Source organism: Patagioenas fasciata, chromosome 15 (assembly GCF_037038585.1).
Source record: "Patagioenas fasciata isolate bPatFas1 chromosome 15, bPatFas1.hap1, whole genome shotgun sequence".
Classification (NCBI taxonomy): Eukaryota; Metazoa; Chordata; class Aves; order Columbiformes; family Columbidae; genus Patagioenas; species Patagioenas fasciata.
This window is the reverse complement of record NC_092534.1, coordinates 10,500,812-10,514,919: the sequence shown is the minus strand read 5'-3', so window position 1 is coordinate 10,514,919 and position 14,108 is coordinate 10,500,812. Positions and strand designations below refer to the sequence as shown.

Below are 14,108 nucleotides of genomic sequence, written 5' to 3'. Positions count from 1 at the left end.
CTAAGGAGGGAGCAGGAGCAATGCCCGTGGGTCTGGGCTAGATGGCAAAGTCTCTCACTAGCACTCCTTCCTCTGGGAGGCTTCAGACCACAGCACTGCATGCTGAGCAGCCCTAGAAGATAAAGTTGCCATTTACAAGCCCACAAAACATTTAAAATGAGAACCATGCTCCAAGCAAGCAGCCGTGTGAGGAGCTGCTGCCTCCCCATAGCTCTGGGCAAACACCACGGGCAGGACAGTGAGCGAGGCCCCTGCGCACCCGGGTCACAGCACGCAGCTGTGTCCCCCTCCTCACCAACACCGCGTCCCACCGCTGTCCTGTTCAAGGGCCGGTACAGCCCAGGCACCAAGCGCTTCCCAGCAGGCAGCCATCCAAACTGCTTCTATAAAACTACTTTGTACATCTCCTCTAATTTCAGTTCAGTCACGGCAGAGCAGCCCACAGGATTTGAATGCAATTTTCTCATTGAGTTATACTAAATCCTTTGGGGAAGGAACCAAAATTATGTAGAACCTATAAAAACTAATGCAACATTTCTATTCTGCATTTTAACTTTTTATTATTATTTAGAGTTAACCTTTTCTACTTTTAAATCATAAAATCATTTTACATTCCTCTATCAGAAATGGGTCATAAGCTACAGGAAACATGAGATGACAGTTTGTTTCATACACACAAGCTAAAAGATAATGGAGCACCCAGTGATCATTGCTCCTCAGAACAAGACCCAGAGCAATAAATCCACTCAGACACACTAAACTATAGTCTGCGTGTTAAAACACAACGAAACGATGCAGATGTGGATTATACTGCAAGTCACCCAGCTCAGCTCCGAGTGCTTCACTGGCAGCGGCAGCCAAAGCAGCATCACCACAGCAGAGCTGCTCCCCCTGCTCCCAGGGTCATCTCCATCACGTTTAAACACAACAGCTGGAAATCTGGGACATAAGAACTTGGACAGTAAAAATCATAGCTCATAAAAATCAGGAGACCACATTTAAGCCAGATCTGCTCTCTGCTCAGCTGCACAGGGCCCCAGTGCCTGTATGCAGCACTGGAAGGAACTGTTCTCCTCCAAAGCATCGCCTGTGAGTTATCGCTCCAGGGATGGAAACAGGGCTTGACAGATGGCAAGTTAAACTAGTGACGACCCTTTCCACATTAGCTGCCTGCAGGGCCAGTTACTGAGGGCTGGCCAGCAGCTGCCAGGTCACCGCTCCATGCCCAGCTCCTGCTGGAGACACAACACCTCCCGGCTCTGGGGCTGCGCTCCCCACACCTCCCACACCACAGGAGTTAACTTGAGATCAGCCCAGCCTTCTGGAGGGAGGAACTGAATGTTAACTACAGCCTCGGATGGCAGAACAGGGAGCTGTTTGTCAGTGCATGCCGATGGCTGTTGGGTGACCCCGGCAGCACAGCCACGCCATCCCACTGTCCTGCACCCGCTGTCCTGCACCTGCACACCCGCGGCTGAGCAGGATCCTCGTCAGCTCAGCTCTGATGGTGTCAGTGTCTAAACTGCTCTGAAGCAGAACGAGGTTTCCCTGGCAGTGCACAGGGCATGCGCTCTCCCGCAGAACGGAGCAGCCAGTTTAATCATGCTGTCAGTTCGAAGCAGCAGCTCGTGCCACAGACCAGCAATTTGCCACTGACACCAGTTCCTGCCAGAGGTGTTTGTATGCTGCTGAGTCCATCACGTCTCCACACAGAGCTGATGGGCTGCCACACCAGCCTCTCACAGCTGTCTGCCGAGAGCTGGTGCAGAACATCCTTACACACGAGGTTCCCTTATCTGCTGTGTTTGTTTTGTTCCTGCTGCATTCCCCAATGCTGAGCCTTCTTTAAAAAGAAGACACACAAAGCAGAGTTTAATTTATAACACACTGCTTTCTTTCTGAAATTTCAGCAAAGCTGAAACTTGACTTAAAATTTAACATCAGTTGCATTTACCCTACATGTAATCAATTCCCTTCATGCCAAGTGCTACCTTAGGAAAGAGAACTAGTCATAAATGTATTCACCTGTCATTACAAAAAGGCAGACAAAGTAAATAATTCAAGAGATTTAAAAATAAATTCTGACTTTCATAGAAACAGACTTCCAAGCTTCTTTTCATCTCCTGTCTGCAGCACCTTGCCGTAATGGAACAGTGACACAAATCCAATGGGAGAGAACACAGAGCAGGTGCTGGGCCTGACTGGCTTGAGAAACAAAGGAGTCTGTTTGCTGGGATAGAGCCCTGCAAAATGCACACAAAGGCATCCTGGATTTGCAGTCAGGTCCAAAGAAACCAAACCCCTGATATTCTGGAAAAAACAAAGCCTTTCAAAGCAGACGGGGCTCCTGTGAATGGGATTGGGAGGGACTCTGCGGAGCCTCCTCAGAGCTCTATGACATGGGAGATACAGATGAGTTTTTAACAGAGAACCACATCAGCTTTCCTGCTGCATTTATGGTGTAATTTCATTACTATTTTGGTCCCAACTGGCACTTTTAAGCCCTGCATTTATTAAGAGCATCTGCACTAGAATGGGATAGCACTGCTGGTACCCAGCAAGGAGGCTCCTGCATCGGCTCTGCACAAGGTTCTGTGCGCACCTGAAGGATCCAGGAGAGGGACAGGAGCACCCAATAGCTGCTGTGGACCTGTTCACAGGGTGCTCCTGGCAGAACGAGCCCCAGGGTGTGCTCAGCAGCTCACCAAGGGGTTACTATGTTCCCTCAACACAGGAACGGGGGTGGCCCACCACGTGTGTACTATAAAATACTAATTAATCCGTATCAACAATGAGGCAAAGATGACCATGGCCACAAACAGGCACACTGGCATGGCACTGACACGTCTTTGCGCAAATGCCACATCTTGCACTCACTGTACGTGCACGTGGTGCATTAACTGGTGTTGGACCGTAATGTCAAGGGCAGCCTGAGTGCTGGCCAGACACATCTCCCACGGCAGGACAGTCCAGTGCCATGTGGGACACATCCTTGGTGTCCTTCTGGCTCAATGCAGAAGCAGGTGGCCAGCTGGTGTGGCCATTGAAGCCTCCCCCAGCCATGGAACTGTGGGCTATTGCCACTGAGGTCCTGGCCAAGCCAGCGGGTAGAGCCCGGGGCTGTGCAGGCCTGGCTGCAGGCAGAGCTCAGCACGGTCCGGTGCCCAGAACACTGCTCAGGGATTTGAACTGCCCCTTCGGCAATGAAAAGGCATTTCAGGAATGATGGGCTTGGACACAACCCCTCTGTGTCCCTACAAAGAAGGAGGAAGAGTCTTTCCTGACTCCTACTATGATGGCCAGGATATTCTAAACCAAGGCACTAAGGTGACATAGGATTGCTGCTCCTTCCACCTACCAGCATGTGCCTGACTTTTCTACACAGAATTAGGAAAAATAACTCCAAATATCAGGTAATAACAATCCATCATTTTTAGTATCTTCAAAATTTGTAGAAATTTATTTCCTAGAACATTTGAAAAATACTCTTTGCTATTGGCCAGCTAAATAATGTACTGATGTTAAACAGCGCACTGGCCATGGGCCAGGAAGGGGGACAGGAGCCCTGTGTCAGCACAGCCCCTGCCAGCGCTGCCCTTGGGAGCAGGGAGAACAGCTTCTCTTTGGGTAGAATTTCATTCATTCTCTTTTGCGGTCTCAACAACAGGATAGAAGTAGATAATGTGCAATTTGTTTTAACTCAACTTTATCTTGTCAGTCCTAGCTGTAATATCACAGCAAGCATCATTCTGAAGAATAAAGATGCGATGATGCAGGGTGAGATTCTGCAAACCCTATTGATTACATCACAAGTCATCACTATAAATATTTGAAGGAGAGAAAAACCCTTGTTCTATCTAAACATGTTCATGTAACAAAATGTGCAATTGCAAGTGAGTGAGAGATGGCTCTAAAAGGACACAGACGCTAGAAAGCAAAGCATTTAAGAAGCTGCTTACCTTTCAACCTAAATAACATCCATTAAATGGAGCATTGTGGGACTCATACTGTGAAGAGAGAAATACAAAGGGTTCAGCGTGCAGGAGCCTCAGAAGCACAGACAGCATGTCATGAAGAAAGCACTGTGTTCCTAATCACTACAGAGAAATTAAAGTGTTTTCTATGGCTCCTTTTGAGGCCAAGAACTGCTGCAAAAATGGGACGATGAATCCCAGAATTCGTAGGTGCGTTTGTGCTGAGGGGAGGAGGGCGCGGAAAGCACTTACAGGCACAAGGACACCAGTGCAGCAGAGCAGCTCGTTTACACCCCGCTCGTTATTGCAGGTTTGTCATTGCGAGGAAGCTGAGAACAGGGTTGTCTGGCAGACTCTGGCCAGTCAGCTCCGGGGAAAGACCCCGGGCTCCTGCTCTTCTCCAGAACAAAAGTCAAATTCTGGGAAAAGACAATGCGTTCAGTCACCACTGGCACTTGGCAGGGTCTGTCAGGGTGATTTGCACGGCCCAGTGCTGCCCTCCCAACGCCGGCACCTGCGGTCGCAAACCCTTTTTCTCTCCTTGTCTATAGGAAACAACCCTGATTCATTTGCTCAGCTTGTATTGATCCTCTTTTCTTTATTTTTATGAGAAATGAATTGTGAGGAGCTTTTCCTCTGTTTAAACTTGAGGAGATATTGTTCAAGGACTTGCTGTGATGTTTCTCTATCTGACAGCTTTATTGGGTAATAGCCACTGATGGTATATGTGTGCACAGTCAGTCAGACCTTTTATACTATGTGTGTTCCCATAAAAATGATTGGTTTTAAGGTGTTATTCTAGCATGGTTGTGATTGTACCACGGGAACAAGCAGCCTAAAGGCAGATGTGAACCGAAGGCAGATGAGCAGGCGTGCAGGGACTGTTCCGTCCCACAGCCCCGCAGAGCTGGGCAGTTCTCTGCCTGCGGAGCACGGACAGCGCGGACGGGAAAGCCGCTCTGCTGAAGTTCAATCACCAAATCATATTCAGACATCCCAGCTCTGCTGGCAGTGGCCATATCACATCTCCCTGCCACCCTGGACCAAGCTGGAGAGGCTGTTTGAGCCTGAGGAGCCCAACATGGCTGTCCTGTCACCAGAGGCACGTTCTGCCCACGCAGTGTCCCTGCAGGAGGTGCCAGCGGCAGCGCTGGGGCCATTCCTGGGCTGGACAGCCAGAGCTGGGCCAGGGGAGCCCCTGAGCAGCCAGCACTGCTGACGGTGCCACTCGGCATGATGGTCACCGGGGGCTCGTGTGTTCACAGCGTGTTTCAAACACACCCATCGTGTGCAGCTTTTGGAAGGGTGTCAGTCCCTCTGCTCCTAAAGCAAAAGACAGTCTCCCTTAAAAGCAAGACTGGAGGCATTATTGATGCTACCAGCATCCCCATTACTCTGATTCCAAAAGAGAAAATGTGCTTTTATTCATTTATTAGCCAGTGCCATTAACTACCATTAGTTAATTATCACATATTAATTGTAACTGTAATTGTAACTGGATTTCAGATGATTTATAGTTTTGATTGCGTATTTTCTTGTCGGTGATCTCAAAAGCCCATCCAGACAGAAGGGAAAAAGTTTAAATGTTATGCTAGAGGTGGCTGGCTCACTTTGGCATTGGTAAGTGAAGGTAATGAGGAAGTCACTGATTATTTCAAAAACGAAGAACAGATGTTCCATATATTAAGGAGCTATTATGCTAAGTGTCATTCCAGTGACTTGTGGGAGTGGCACACTCATTTGACTAAGATTAGCTGTTCCAACAAGGTCATTTATGCTTTAATGTAATTAGTTATGCCAGTATTGATAAAGAAGACAAAAAAATACAACCTGGCAATGAAGCATCACTACCTCATCACAAGACTATCTCCTTGAGTTCAAGCTTCCTCAAAAATCCCGGCAGAGTCCAGTTCATACGTAACACAAGACTCTGTTCCTTCTTTTTCTGTGCTGCAGGATGAAAGGAGATGTGTCTGCAAACCCAAGATCCCAATGAGAAACCGGGGGTTTCAGAAAAAGTGCTGGCACAGCACCGTCCTGGGAAGCAGCAGAAAGGCTGGAGAGCCCAAGAGATCCTCACCCAACAGCATCCAGGAGACACCGCTCCACGCACTCAGGGACTGAAATCATGTCGACTCCGGTTAGCCCCCCTGTAACCTGGTGAACTTTTCCTTGGGCTGCACCAGGCGGGATTTTGGTCCAGTAACTGAAAAATAAATTCTCATCAGATTCAGCACTGTTTTCCTGGCTTGATCTGACACAGCCATCATGGTAAGGGACACAGTGTTCCTGGGAGCTGCTGAAAGGACACGATGGTTTGTATGTACGTATTATTACGGCTGAACCAGAAGCCCAATGATGGTATCAGTGTTTGGAAGCTGTGTCAGCTGCCTGTGCTCCAGAGATGTTTTTGTTGATGTCACCAAGTCACCACAGGCAATAGTGATGCAAAGTCTTGACACCTGCAGATGGTGGCACCAGGCAGCTCCAGGGTGGTGAGGGGCAGGCAGAACCGTGCCGACCATGACCCCTGGAAACCACCACCAAGAGCAGAACCAAGGCACCGGGAAGGAGCATGGCCACCTAGGACCTCAAGCCATCCACCTAGGACCTCTAGACACCATCCACCTAGGACCTCAAGCCATCATCCACCTAGGACCTCTAGACACCATCCACCTAGGCCTCAAGCCATCATCCAAGGGCCACCCTGGGCAGCGGCCAGGGGCAGCGGCAGCTGTGGATGGTGAGCGTTGGTGCAGTCCCTGCCCCTCCTCGGGCATCCTGCTGCCCATGGCTCATGAAATCTGCACAAAAGCCCTTCTGAAAGCGTGCATATTCAAATATTCTAGCGATGAGTTTTCAAACAAACGGCTGTTTCAAGAAACCCAGCTCCGAATCCAGCCTTGTCCGCAAGGCGTGTCGAATCTCCATCAAATACTCGCCACCTGTTTCCACTTTGCAGGCAACCAATCCTTGTTCATCAAAGTAACAAAGCTGTTTTCAGTTTGAAAGCAACAAATCAAAGTTTAATTATTTTGTCCTTCAGAGCTTTATGCTATCTTTTACGAAAGCTTTTTCAGATATGAAGACCTATCATTGGCTGGCTTAAAAAGGGAATAATTGACTGACAGCTGAAAAAACACTTCTAAGGACAATAGTATTTGTCAGTCTGGTATTTTTCACTCTGAAGACAAAACACATTTTATCAACACCCTGAAATTATTTTGTCAACAAAATTCATTTTGTAACAGTACCTTCATCTGTCAAGCTGACAGAACTTTCTCCAGAGTGTTTTAAAAACCATTTTCCTAACACAATTAATTTCTACAAAATTAAGTTTTGCCTTTTAATCCAGTGCGTGGGAAGGTGTTGCAATCCAAGCACAGGAAGGGGTGAGCAGTGGCGCCGCCAGCTCACGCACAACCAGGACGCACCATGTGTGCAGAACACATGAGAGCAGAACATGTGTGCACAACATGTGTGTGCACAACACGTGTGTGCGGAACACGTGCCAGGAAGAGACAGCACAGCTGACAAGAGGAGGTGCAACAACCAACCAGCTGCATGGAGACAAGAATCCTGCTGAGTAAATAATGTTTTTACAGGTTACCTGATCTCACTGAAAACAATTCAAGAAGCCTTATGTAGAACATCGCACAGCAATTAGAGAAATGTGTGTGCATACACAAAACGAAGCATTATCACCCCAAACCAAGCAGAATCTACGGGACGGTTCCATCATCCGGTGGTACGGGTGACATGGAATATGCATCAGGACCCCACACAACAGCCATATGTGTGGCTGATGGAAAAGGACCTTTTAAACACTCGATACAATAATGCCAGCAGTAAACAAGCGCTGTGGTTCTGGGCCATCCAGGGGATTTTCAATGGGGATTTTTCCAAATGCCTCCCAGTGACTCAGACACCAAATCTCAAATATTTTCTACATTTCCTCTTAGAATCTCATGACTGTCTTTCTACTTGAGTTTAGATTTCCAGTGGATACGTAAGTGGACAATTTTCCTTGTGCCCAGTTTGGTTTTTGAGAAAATGATCCACAAAGAAGTCAAATAACTTTCCCAAGGCCATGCATTCCATCAGCACCAGGTAAGGGAACAAAAGTTGAGCTCCCTGCCTCGCAGTGCATCCCTCTGGGCAACAGCACCAGGGGAGGTTACTCACACGTCACCAGAATTACACACACATGTGCCTAGATGAATAATGAATGTTAGATGTTCTCAAACACAATTACATCTGCATTTGTAAGGACAGAAAGCATCCAGTTCTTCACAAATCACACATGTTGCATTTTGGAACACAGAAAAGGTTACAGGAAAAGGTACTTTTGAAGCTTTATAAATGAATTTGTGGGCAGCTGAAATGCATTTCCCAAGAGCTGTCTGACTGTGGGACATTTTCTGAAATCAGCTGGTAACTGGAGAAAAGGCTTGAACTGAGGTGTGGGTCTCCCCACACTTTTAGCCCTCTGTTCAGGAGCACAAACCCACATGTATAATTACGAGAGCTGATCAGCAAAGTCAGGCATGCAAATTTCCACGATATGCCAAGAAATGCTGACAACTATTATTCATGGAAACAAAACATTCCAGCAAAACTCTGTCTTTAACCTTGTTTCTACATCTTTTACCAGTTCCTATCATAAGCCTCAGTTTAAAAAAGCAAATGCGGGGTGGAAGTTTCTGCCTCACACCTTGGTTTCATTTTTCTAGTCTCCTGCAGTGCACTTTTTGATTTCCTGGGTGCGGATTCAGGCTGAAGCACAGAAGAGGTGCTCAGGCTCAGGAAGAAAAAGCCAGAGCAGTCGCACAGGTTTCCAGGGCGGCAGTGCCTGTACGGTTCCTCCCAGCACAGCTGCTCATGGCTGAGCTGGAAAACCCGAACCTCAGCGCAGGGGACAACAGGGCTGGCCGTCTCTCACCCTGGTGCTGCTGAGAACCTAGACCCCCAGTGTCCGTTCGCTGCCACCAAGCCCACACCTGGCACCTCCCTGTGCTGTCTGCTGGGCTGTGTGACCCTGCCGCCCACCCCTCCATCCACAGTACTGAGGTTTCACACTCACAGTCACACCTTAAATAGATTTGCTCCTCTCATCCCCTTTTTGACTCTGAATCATTAATTCATTAACCTGTTTTTCATATTTCTAAATAGAAACAGACATGACTGGTGTGGATGATCAATACTGTGCTCTCTCATTCAGTTCCCATCATTTTAAAATCTACTCTGCTTTTAATCTTTGGCGTTTTTAATAGGAATTGGTTTTGTGAAGAATTTGACACTTCATTATGGCAGCCCCATGCTAATAGATTTAATAATTCATATCTGCATTGGTCACTTTTAACTGGTATTACACATTCCAGGGCTGCCTCAGGACTCCATGCTCTTGTGAGCCAGTCACAGCTCTGCCCGTCCCCAGCGATCTCCTGTCGCGTTTCCAACACAAAGGGATCGCAGCTGCCCAGACTCCAAATACGGGCTGGAGCAAGAGCGAAGATCTTACACTGATCCTGAGAGCATCAGAAAATAGACTGTAAGTAAAGAGGGAAACCCAACAGACTGTTCAAGCAAGACCTGACAGACCTACCAACAGAATCCGGCAAGGAAGCGCAGACACGTTGGGAACACAGACAGTGTTGTGCTGAGCAACACGCTACAGCGCATCCTCTGAGCCCCTGGAGATGTCCAGAACGGCTCCTCACGGGGCCCTGAGGGTCCTTTCTGTTAGCAGGACCTGCCTCAGGGCAGGGCTTCTAGCAGAAAGCAGTTCATGTATTTAAAACATGGAAGTTCACAAAATTGACCTGAAACAGCCAAGACAAAAAAGGGAGATATTTGCTGCAAATTCCAAAGAAAGAAAACGAGATCTCTTGGTTTTACGGTAACAGGAAAACCTGAAAGAGACATTAACAGCTCCTTTAATCATGATTATAGAAGATGTCATTCTCTTTTCCTGAAATGAATGAACACATTGGTAGTTGGCCCTCAAACCTTCCTTAGCTGCACTACAATTGCGCTATTCTGGATTTCAAACCAAACTGAACAAAGCCTTTGTTTCCTTCTGTTGTTGCTGTAGTAAAAGCCTAACGACCACGGCTGCTCCTCTGGGCACAGGAACTGGCTCTGTATAAAAGGTTATAAACCAGTCAGGTTCAGCTCACCCAAAGAAAAGCTGCAGAAGACGAGCTAGACAGCCCTGCCCTGCACCTCTCACTGTCCTGAGGGCACATACTGTCACCTCAGAGGTCTGTCCCGGCTTTTTCTTTGGTGGCTTTGCAAGGGGAATATTTTACCTTGAATCACAAAGCAGATACTCCATTTCTTTAAGTAAAATGGCAGAACATTATACCAACTTCTGTCTACTCACTCCTGCCTGTGAGTTCAGGGGTACAAGTCATCCCAGACTCTGCACCGCCACCCCCGCGCTGTGACTGTGGTACCAGGGAGGACAAAGGCCAGGAACCATGGTGGCACACAAGCTGCTGCCCCAGCACAGAGCTCTGGGGTGAAGCAGAGGCTGAGAGGAAGCAGCCATCAGCTCCCAGACTTGGGATTTCTCCACCGCCCCCCCCAGGCAGCGCAGGGGAACAGGACCAGGGGTTGCAGTCAGTTCACCACGTCGCCTTTGCTGCTTTTTCCTCCTCACACTCCCCCAGCGCGGGCTCCAACCCATGTGAGACAGTTCTGCAGGAACTTCTCCAACGTGGGTCCTTCCATGGGCTGCAGCTCTTCACGAATGCTCCAGCGTGGGTCCCCAGCCCAAGCCATCCGCTCCTTTGCTGGTTCTGGCCCCTGCCCCTCCACAGCAGCTCATGGAGCAGAATATGGGACCCAACAGATGAGCAGAGGGGCCGAGAGGTGGATCACGTAGGGTAAGTGCCTTTAACTGACACACACACCTCTGGCACCAGCTCCCTTGTCATCTAACCCCAGCAAGTGTTTATTAATGAAACTCTCCTGACTGTTGATTCATTTGATTGTTAAAGCTTGTGGAACTCGTACCGTTATTATTCATTGTTATTAATGTTCACAGCTCAGCCTCTCTCTTTCCAATATGCTCCACAGAGGAAATTGAAGGCTGAAGCCAATCGTTAGAGTAAATGAATGATGGAGCCGCTTGAGGACAGGAGTGAGCTGGCTGCTCTGGGACTGCTGCAGGTTACTGGGAGTGAGTCAATCTTCACACACGAGGACTGCAAAACAAATGCTGTTTCAGGGGGGTTCTCTGGTCTGTGCACTCACTGCTTACTCAGGCAGGTCATCAGCGAGCATCACCCTAACAAGGCTGTCAGTGCACAGCACCAGTGATGCACGTGCACAAAGGGTCTGAGTTTGGCAGGAGCATGGCCCCGGCTGGGCGGGCTGCACACCCACAGACAGATGCTCCGGGCAGCCAGGAACAGCCTTGCAGGAAACGCTTCTCCATGCGACTGCAAACTGAGAAAAGTAGAGCCGGCTGTCCTCAGAAAGTCCTCTTCTCTCACTCCTGTGCAACCGCTTGTACCTCATCAAGGGCCAGGGAGCCACCAGCAGGGCCCAGCAGGTGGTGGCACAGACACCCACAGGTGCCGTGCAGAGCGCACAGCAGCTGCTTCCCTCATCACTGCGCTCCCTGCCCTTCCCCAGGCCCCTCCACCTTTTCGCAGCTGCTTTGCCACATGGTGTTTGCCAATTCTTGCACCACATATGAGCTCCCCCGGCCCGAAGGGTCGTGCTCCTACCTGTCTGGTGCTCAGCATCCTTCTAAATCCTCAGTAGCATTCTTATGCCAGCTTTCCAGAACAATATCTTTGTTCATGTTATATCTTCTGAGACTACAGAGCCGTCACATACCATATTCAACCTATTATTCATCTCAAACAGAGAATTCTGCAAAGCAAGAGGAAATAAAAGAGAGCTTAATACAGCTTTACTAAAATGGAATTTGCCAAAGACTCATAGAAAAATGGATTTAATTAGAGCCGCTAATGGGGAACAGTTTGTTCCTGTGATTTAAAGCAGAAGTTAGATAGTGTCTATAATTTCAACATTTTAAATTATATATAGGGGGTTATTTCTCATTTCTACCTTAATTATAAAAATCCATCTTTATGAATCACAATTTTGAGGCAAATAAAGCAAAGGCAGCAAAAATGATGTTTTATTTAACAAAACTTGTAAGAACTCATAAAAGAAGCAAAAGACACTTCATATGGATAAAATAGACTTAGCACAGCAAATAATAGTTGCAGGCAGTCCTCTATGCTACTTAAGGACAGCACAACAAGGTTAATTTTTTACTTGGGAAAAGCTGTGTAAAGGAACAAAGTGTGTTCTGTTATAAAAAATGAAACTCAGTATGCTTTTTATGCAATAATGGGAATGTCCTCTATTTAATTTTGCAGCTAAGCAGTCTATTAGAGTTGCAGGCATTAATTGGCCTAACGTGCTCCAGCTAGTAATCCGATATTCTAGAAGTCTCTGCTATCTCTTCTTACATTGATTACTGTCAGAATCTCTGAATTGCCTGCAAATTGCTTCTCTGGAAAAAAGGGCCAATAGATCTTGTTAGAAACACTCCTCCTGAGCCTCCTCTGTAGCCTTTGATTTTATTTAAAACTAACAAACGTCGCTCTTGTGAAATTCCTCCTGTTAGCTGGCACTGACCAAACGACCTAAGTAAATGAGTCCCAGCATTGTAAAGCACTGATTAATTTAATAACAAATAGCGCAGCCAGCTGACTAGCGGGCCAGGCCCAGCTGCTGTCACTGCTGCAGATTCTGCACCACTGTAATGCATTTTAATACTGCACCTCGGATCAGAACGGAATCAATGAGTGAAGTTCAAATGTGGCACATTTCCTATTTCTCTGACAGCTTATTTCATGGATCACAGGGACCAAAGTACAGCTGCTTATTCAACAGAGGAAAGAATGAATCAATTTTCATTCTTTAATACACTGTGTGACCTATTCTCTGATGCTCTATCCTTTACAATGGCTCCAGTCTTTTCAAGGCCTTCAATTTTGTCAGATAGAGAAAATTTAAAATAATGACAAAACGCCCTGCCCTAGGTCTGCTTCCAACTGACTAACTGCTCTGCTGGTAATAAGTCCAAATGAAAGATACTATGTCACTCAGGTTGAATTAAACAGACAAACTATAATCCCATATCATTAAAAATGAATCAATCTCCTGGAAGATTTCTCTGATTTTGCCCCAAGTTCCCCATGAAAGGTGCTGGATGCCACAAAGATTTTGATCCTCATCCACTCCATTTTTTTCCCCTACTTCAAAACAAGAAGGAATAGCAGGACAAAATGGCAGCCAGAGCAGCAGCAGCTGGAAATGCTGCACTCGCCCGCCCTGCGCCGCTCAGCCCAGGGCTGTGCCGGAGCTGCAGCCTGGGGGACGGCGGGGCAGAAACGCAGAGCGAGCACCTGGAGCGGGGACACCCCAGTTCTGCTGCTCTGCTCACCCCACCAGATTCTCCAAAGGTAGCAGACAATGCCAACAGTTCTTCAGGTTTTGATAATTTGGGCAGAATTAATACACTGAGATGCATTATTTTGTAATTTCATTGTGAAGATTATTTTTTTCATTTCAGAACATCCCAGGGTATTGTGTTTTTAATTACCCTCTGTGTGCCTCATGTTTGTCTTGCCTTATTATTCATCCTTAGTTCCTCTCATTGACAACTTGGTTCCAGCCTGGGCTTTCTTACTGCAATCATTTTTCAAAGAAGGAAGGTCAGATTCTGCAAAGGAAAAGAGAGCACAAGGGTGAGAGCTGTAGCTACCCTGGGCAGCCATGGGTACAGCGTCCTGGTGATGCTGTACCCCGTGATGCTGCACCCCAGTGATGCTGCATCCCAGCAATGCTGCACCCAGTGATGCTGCGCCCCGGCAATGCCACACCCTGGCGATACTGCATCCTGGTGATGCTGGCATGGCAGCAGCAAGGCTGCTGGGTTCCCCGAATGCCTGAGCCTGGCACCCAGACAGGGATGGACGGCTGATGCGCCACCAAACTGACGGACTGAGCAGCACTGTGTGAACTGGAAAGCTTGGCAACGAAGCACTTGGGGACCTCCAGAGGCAAACAGGATTTCTGGCCCTCCTTTCTCAAACCCTGCTC

At 47.7% G+C, this 14,108-nt stretch overlaps 1 long non-coding RNA gene across 2 annotated transcripts in view; it reads right to left on the bottom strand.

Moving 5' to 3' along the window:
* Positions 1 to 14,108, bottom strand: part of LOC136108479 (uncharacterized) — a 136,906-nt gene that overhangs the window by 101,769 nt on the left and 21,029 nt on the right. For both annotated transcript variants that reach the window (XR_011741527.1, XR_010652396.2), the window contains exons 3-4: positions 13,609 to 13,728; positions 11,714 to 11,861 (exon numbers count right to left, since the gene is read on the bottom strand). This is a non-coding gene — a long non-coding RNA (uncharacterized lncRNA). The remainder of the gene's footprint in view (positions 1 to 11,713; positions 11,862 to 13,608; positions 13,729 to 14,108) is intronic.